Here is a 7,789-nt window from a genome sequence, read left to right as displayed (position 1 = left end):
AGAGCGTGAACAAAAGTAGCCGGCTTGTAAAATGCTTAAAGTTAAAAGTTTATATAACTAACTTATTAGGGGAAATGGAGGAGAAATGATTTCTATGGGAAGAACAATGGCATTTCTTTAAGAAAGACAAATCTGTTTGTTAGAACAAAGGGGAAGTAAGAAAGCCTATGCTACTGTCTGTCCCCTCTGAATGGAATGAGTGGTTTTCTGTCTTATGCAGGGCCATGAAAGGTCCCCAGACAGGAGACTGATGGTGGAGTTTCTCATATTCTCTGTCCTGAGAGAAGAAGCCTCCCCTAAGGAGGAATTTATGACAGTCCTCATAGCTCAGAAGTTTTTCCTTTAGTCAGAGAATATTTCTTTCTCCTTCTATTAAATCTCAAATAACTTTAAGCTTAAAATGTTCTTCTCACCAGCTCTGGGTTCCAAGTGGGTCCCCTAGTCTCGGATCATCTGTCAAGCGCTTATTCTCTAATGTCCCAAAGTTAATATTCTTCATTTCTATGCTGAAAATAAATACTAACTAATCAATATATAGAAAAACATTTTAAAATTTATTTTTATAAAAGCCAAATTTATTTTCTGGACCTCTCAGAAAAGAGCCCTGATAGAATTTTTGAAGTTCCCTATTGTCCAAGTCCTTCCTTTCTCTTAGATATTATTTCAAAGTCCTTTTGGTATAAACTGTTAGTGAAAATGTCCATTTCATTTAGATGATTTGGAAGGTTTTCATCTTACATTCTTCAACTGATATTTCTCTTATTTCACTCAAAAATAATTATTAGTGTGAAAAAGTAAATATGAAAATAGCAGTGGTTTTATCAGAAAAGGGTAAGTAATGTAGAGGAAGCAGACTTTTCGGCAGCTTGAAAACCTATGTTCAATTCCAATTCTTCTCAAATGAATATCAAAGTTTCACTGATATTTTTAATATGCTGTACATCATGATTGATAATTTTTAGATTTATAATGTTTTATGTGGATGTGACTTTCTTGGGGGATGAGTGATTTTGTTCCTCAAAGATCTCTAACCAATTAAGACTATTTATTACAGGGAACAATTGATGATATTTCCATAGTTTTTGCTGCTGGATATTGAACTCGGGCTTGCATGTTTCACATGATCTTACCACTGAGCAACACCCCCAGACTTTCGTATAATTTCATTGTTAAAATGTGAAGTTAAATGTAAGGGCATAATACGCAGTTTGTAATCACAGTGCAGCTGTTAAGTTCCTGTTGTGATTTGAATCTGGAATGGCCCCCACCCAAAACCTCAAGCTATCAGAGGCAGGCCTGGCAGAAGGTGATTGTATTCTGTGGGTGCTACAGACGACCTGCTGTTGATGGTGAGACCAGGTTAGAGATGAGTCACTGGGCATGGCTTGGAAGGAAGGGTGTATCTCCCTCCCTGGCTCTCCCTCCCTCCCTGCCTCCCTTCCTGCCTCCCTCCCTGTTTCCTGGCTGCCATGATGTGAGCAGCTTTTCTCTACCAGACATTTTCACCATGCCCTTCCTGTCTTAGAGCCAGCCAACCACAGACTGAAGCAGTGAGACAAAATTAATCTCTCCTTTAAATTTCCGATATTGGATATTTTGTCTTAGCAATGAAAAAGTAACTGAGACTGTCCTCATGCTTTTTAAAATAGGAAATTAAGTGGCATCTGGTTTCTTTTCTTACTTGCAACAGCAGCAGCAACAGCATATCATCAGTCCCATTTAAATAACATGGATCCCAACATACAGTAGCACCTATGTCATTGGTTTCTGTAAGAGATATGAAAATAATATGGAAGGTGTTTCAGACAAAACTAAGCAAACCCAGAGCTACTCTTTATAGTTCTGGATGAAGTAATGCAAACCTGGAAAAGATATTTGTGTGGCCTCCTAGTCCATGTCTCTACTTAATGGGCTCTTGTTATGATGATAGCCTGGCCTTTGATCACACATCAGTATTCTCCCTCCTGCCTAATAATTCATTCTTGTTCACTTCTCTTGTGCAAGGAAAAAATATCAAAATAAGTGTCACCAGGGTAAATGTCGCTATGTAAGGATAAAGAAGTACCCCTTCATTGAGCTATCAGGGAGACTTCACTTGAAATTAAAACAATGTCTTTATGAGAAGAAGCTCAAAGTGGATATTCTCAGCAACCTTTGCACATGGAGTTCTGAGAACTGAACTATTAAGATCGATCCCCTGTGGGTTTTCCATTTGCTCTAAAATGAGTCTAGGTTTTTCAAGAAAGATCCTCCAAAGTGATATGTGAATGTAAGCAAGTGAAATAATGCTGCATAGTCCCTGAAATTTGTATACACTAATTGAGTCCAAGATTCTACTTCTAAGAATTTGTCCTAAGAAGATATGATCTATATGAGATGCCTGAGAAAGATAGGTATTTTCAGAAAACAAACAAACTGGTTGAAAATATATGACTTCTACATGATAGAGTATTGAACTATTAAAAATAACTTTTAAAATACTATGTGTGGAACTGGATAATGTTCTTGATATCTTTTAAGAGGAAATCCATATAATAAATACAGAAAATGATCCCGTTGTGGCAAAAGCTTGGCACAAAATGAAGATTTGTATATGACATATGATCATTATTTAAATTTTTATTGTTTCTACATTGTCATTTTCCTCAATAAATATGGATTGTTTGTGTAGTAAACAATAAAATAATTTTTAAAATAATTTATCCAAAATAACCAAATACTGTTTGTGCTATATCTGCTGACTTTCCAAGAATCACTAGTTAAGGGTACAAAGGTGAACTTTGCTGGCTCCTCCTTTTAGGATCTCAATGTAAAATCAAACATCTATGTTAACTCAGCATTACTGCTCAGCTTCACCCACCCATTAAGAAGACAAAGCAGCTCCCTATAGCAACTTTCTCCAGTTTAATATCCTCAAGCAACACAAGTAGAGCTTATCAAAACTGTGATGTTTTAGGACAGAGTGAGATGATGCCTACCAATCTCTCCCTCAAGCCTTGGGTTGAAAGTTGGGGGCTGGTCATGGAATTGCATCTCCATCCTGCTCTCAAACCTACATGTACAGATGTGAGGAAAGAGTCAGCACACTTAAGTCTGGGTGTTCCATCCTAGCTCTGATTAACCCTTGGCTAATCTTTGGGGATATTGCCTGCAGAATGTTCTTTATGTTACTAATTAAGGATGATGTTATACACACCTGACATAATCAGGCAAGCTGTACCAACTTGTGAGGACTTGTAGGGATTAATTTACACAAACTTCAAGATTGATGAGGCTACTTGTTTCATTTTGGAGCCCTGAAATTCAGTTTCCATGGTTGGTAGCATAGTAAGATGTACCTCTGTGATCACTCCTCTGTAGAATCCTTGGATCCTGAGATGAGCCAACTTGAGCTAAAGGGAAAAGCATATTGTATGTGATGTAAGAAAGGGAAGGACTTGAAAGCCTTCCTCCAACTTCCGTGGACCCTTTCCTTTTGCTCTTGGTTCTTTTGCTGTAAGGAACCAGATCTATAAATGTAACTTGTAATGGAGTCTTGCTCATCCTTCTAGTGAATCAGAAAACAAAGACTGCAATCAAATTCCTAAAACATAAATTTGCCATTCCATCAAAAAGTCCTGGACTATGTAGTCCATGTTGCCATTTTTGTTCCCTCTCAAGGTGATATTTGATGTTTGCCTTGAATTCATTTATTGAACAGTCTTGCTAAATAATTTAATCTAAAGTCCTCATTTCAGAGACTGTTTCCATTTGGGTTTATGAGTTTGTACTTCTATATTCCAAGTCAAACACCTTACTGAGCATATGTAAAGCAAGTTATTATCAATAAGAACAAGGGAGCAACATAAACATTGGTGAGAATTTCATCCTCAGGAGATGATATCAGAGAAAGTCCAGGGTAGGAAACTGAACAAACAGAAAGTAGCCAAAGTGTCTATGCTCCTGGTGGCTGCTTCCTTTCTTTTGTTCCTTTTGTGTCAATTGACTTGGGGCTGCTATTTAGGAGGTACAGTCATCGACGCCTACTACCGCTTTTCCAGTGTCCTCTCATATCTGAAGAGCTATTAATTCCTTCCTTAGTGTTGGTTTCTGGCTCTATATCTTTTTTTGTCATCTTTTTCTCCTAGGAAACAATTTTCATATTTCGTCATTTGTTGAACTTCTCTGATTTCTTCTGAAATTTTGTATTATAATCTTTAAGGATATGGCTCCTGTGGTAACATAAAATTTTAATTTTTGGTACAGATCTACCTACTAGAAAATCAACAACTTCCATTTATGTTTATTTGTCTTTTGTACTCAGGCTATTCTCAAGTCCCTAGTCTTAGACCACACCTTAGTTAAGAGAAGAAACAAATTCTCTCAAGTATTTAAATTTCTGGGAATTTCCTGAAATGAGTTAATGAGGGTGGGGTGATTAAACAGTGAGGTTTTGTGTCATAGACCATTGGAATCAGAAATCTATGAATCAGATCACAATAACAATCATTCACTATCAAAATGGTTTGACCAATAAGAGTTATTCTTAAATAATTGTTATACTTCCTATGGGACTAAAATTAAAAATAAAGGTAACTACTTTAATATGTTTCAAAATATGTATCTTCAAAAACATGAATTAATTTGGGCCTTCTTTGTTTAATTCATTTTAACATATTCAGATGACTCATGATACTCATTCCAACAAACTTAAATTGTCCTCATCTTATCCCCTTAGCTGATAGTACCAAACTCTGGCTTTCAATATGTTTTCTTTTATTTTTCTCCATTTTTTTGACATTTATTAATGTTTTATTTTTCTATTTGATGTCCCAAAAAGGGGGGTAGAGCCAAGCGTTTTCTTTCACTTGGTTTTAGAATTGTACCCACTTCCTCTCTAGTCTGAGACTTTTCCACAAGAACAGTCACTTGCACCCAACTTCTACTGCATAGCTGGAAAAGTGGATATGCAGTGACTCTCTCAAGCTCCCTGAAGTCTTTCTGTGCTCTCTCACACTTTTGACATGTAGGTGGCTGGCTCTGGCTTTTTCTCAGGATTCTTTCCTTGAGTCTTTGCTGTATAAGTACTCTCCCTCGAATCATGCGTTCCTGGTGATCCTTAATTTGCACCTGTTCTCTTTCATTTACCTGCTTTCTCCTCTGTGCTTTCTGGATACCATGCTTTTCTGGTGTAGCTTTTGGTAACGTTTCACTGAGGGGTTGTGGCTGTCTAAATGTTCTGTTCTTAAATCCTGTGGCCTGGCCTGTTTGATGCCTTTCTATCTGTTCCCTCTCTCTCTCGGGTATTACATAGTAATGCTTTTGTTCCTCTATGCTTTGGGTTGTTTCCTCCTCCATTTTCATCTTCATTTCATTGCCCATTGCCTCTTTTTCCATTATGTCCATTATTCTTTTATTATAGTACGACTCTGCTTTGGCAAGCCAGTAGTCAAGAGAATGAGCCTGCTCTCTACAGAGTGTTTCATACTCCTCTTGATATTTCTGAGTTATCAAGTATCTTGCTGCTGTTGTATGCATCCCACCTAGGTTCAAGATCTTTTTCTCCAGTGGGGACTGTTGACCTGCAGCAACCCTAGGGTCTTTCGATGTTTTAGCCCAGACCAATTCGAGGTCACAGGACCAGGGTGACAGCAGCATCTCAAGCTCCCTTCTAACGTTCGCCCTTCCCTGGGCTCTGTGACCTATTTTTCTCCATTTTAAAAGTCAAGCTAAGTGTCTGACTAGATAGGAGTACATAGAGCATCTGACTAGGACATCTGCTAATTGACAAAAATGGCAGGACTGTTATTACATTTAGTGAGAATTCTAGTTCAATCCGTGTCAGTGTTAAAAGCTTTTGTCCAAAATCCCTCTTATTCACTCAAAGAAAGTTGTCAATAAATTGTATTTTATATTTTTTTAAATGACTCAATCTTTGAATTAGTTCATTAAATTTATGCTAGAAGACAATTTTATTTTTGTCACATGATAGTAAAGCTGATCCATTTGCGTTTCAGAGTACAAAATGCCTTAAGATTGTCCCTCCTTTCTTGGTCATGCACTGACAGGAGAAATCTAGCATAAACTAGAGTGAGACAATCATTTTTTTGTAAAATGTTAAACAATTATATTCCTGTTGTTAATATTAAAATGCTTTAAAATGTTCTACAATGTAGTACATTGTACCTAACATGTTAGATATAAAAATACTCTTTTACCAGAACAAGAATATCGGTAAACATAATAATTATACAATAAATAGAAAGGTTTTTAAAATGCCTTTTATTTATTTTTAAAAATAATGTAAGCATCGTCATTCTGCTTTCTCCCCACAAAATGCCTTCCCCATCCCTGAACATCCAGGGAAGAACTGATTACCTGTCATCAAGCGTTTGGGAATCAGAGTGAGCCAAGATAAAGAGTGGGCCATGGAAGCCTTAGAGAGGCGATGTTCAGAAATTTAACACACAATGTCTCTTAGCAGTCGTGCAAACTGACACCGTGTACAAAACAAGAGAGAGAAAGGGTCCAAAGTAAGTAGTGAAAAGACATCTGACTAAAGAGAACACAGGAGAACAAGTTTGTTTAGAGAGGCAGGATAGCCAAGATCTAGGTGAACCTTGCTTGGAATTCCAGCAATGTGGACTACTAGCTATGTGACTTTGGTTAAGTAGTTTAGTACTTCTACCATTCACTTATTTTACCCAAAAAGGATCAAACAAGATAGCTTGTGATATGATATTTTGTGAGTACTTCCCTCTTCCAGATTTGAGATCATAGCTACAAACTCTGAATGCCTCTTTGAGGGCAATTTCCTAAGCCTATACCCCAGTCTTCTCCCTAATAGGGCATTGACACTCCTGTCTTACAACACATAAACCCCCAACTGTTAGAGGCCCCAGAAGCCAAGTTTCTAGCCATAGCCTCCCTTTTCCTAGGCCCACAGATTATTCAAACTACACAGTCCACAGGAAACCCTTGGAACCCAGCTAACCCTACCTAGCTTCCCATAGATAAACTGGCCTCTCCAGTTCTAGTTACCATTTCCCCAGAAGCAAACCCCATGTGGCCCTGCCTGACAGCCTTCTCTCTTGCAGATTTTTTTTTTTTTTTTTTTCGTATCGGGGATTGAACTCGGGTCCTTGCGCTTGCGCAGCAGGCGGAGAAACCACTGAGCTAAATCCCCGACTCTTGCAGAATTTTATATTAAGCAACACAGACTTCTGCCTTTTGTCTGACCCAGGTGTTTTATAGTGTCCTACCACATCAGAATGTAACACATCCTGATGAGCAGCTCTTACCTTGGAGTTTGGAAAGATTAAGTGAGAAAATGTATGCAATTATTTGTACACTGCCTAGGATAGTTTTCTTTTTCTTCCCTGCACACTTTTTTTAACCCATGCAAAATTTCTCTTTAGGCTACATGACTGTGAAACTCTATGGGACCAGTGGAAGCAGAATTAGAAAAGATAAATGGCTAAATTTTGGGTTTTAAATTCGCTATTTAGAAAATAATGACAAATTTATACCATTCTTAACAATACTCCTTTCCCCACATCAATCCCACCAATCTGGAGAGCATTTCTGACCTGGAGAGGAAAACCTATGATGAAGAGGAGAATGACAGATTATGCTGAATGTCTGGAATATATGCTCTTCATTTTGGTAACTTCCTCTAGATTATATTTGGAAATGCAAAATATTTTCCACTCTCTGCTGCAATGATGTAAAACAGACTTACAGGGTTTCACTTACCCTTGCATTGGGAGTGATGAGGGTAAAGGGGAACTATGAGCAGCAGAACCAAGTT

At 37.7% G+C, this 7,789-nt stretch overlaps 1 non-coding gene across 1 annotated transcript; it reads right to left on the bottom strand.

The window, feature by feature from the left end:
• Positions 1-4,791: 4,791 nt before the first annotated feature.
• On the bottom strand, positions 4,792-5,637 carry LOC101721846 (putative uncharacterized protein ZNRD1-AS1). Its single transcript, XR_015449132.1, has one exon. It is a non-coding gene; the product is annotated as a putative uncharacterized protein ZNRD1-AS1 (transcript).
• Between the last annotated feature and the right edge of the window lie 2,152 nt (positions 5,638-7,789).

This window comes from Heterocephalus glaber, unplaced genomic scaffold (assembly GCF_053883595.1).
Source record: "Heterocephalus glaber isolate CG9 unplaced genomic scaffold, H.glaber_assembly_v1.0 deba00000621, whole genome shotgun sequence".
NCBI lineage: Eukaryota > Metazoa > Chordata > Mammalia > Rodentia > Bathyergidae > Heterocephalus > Heterocephalus glaber.
The sequence above is the reverse complement of the archived record's forward strand: the minus strand, read 5'-3'. Positions and strand labels throughout refer to the sequence as shown.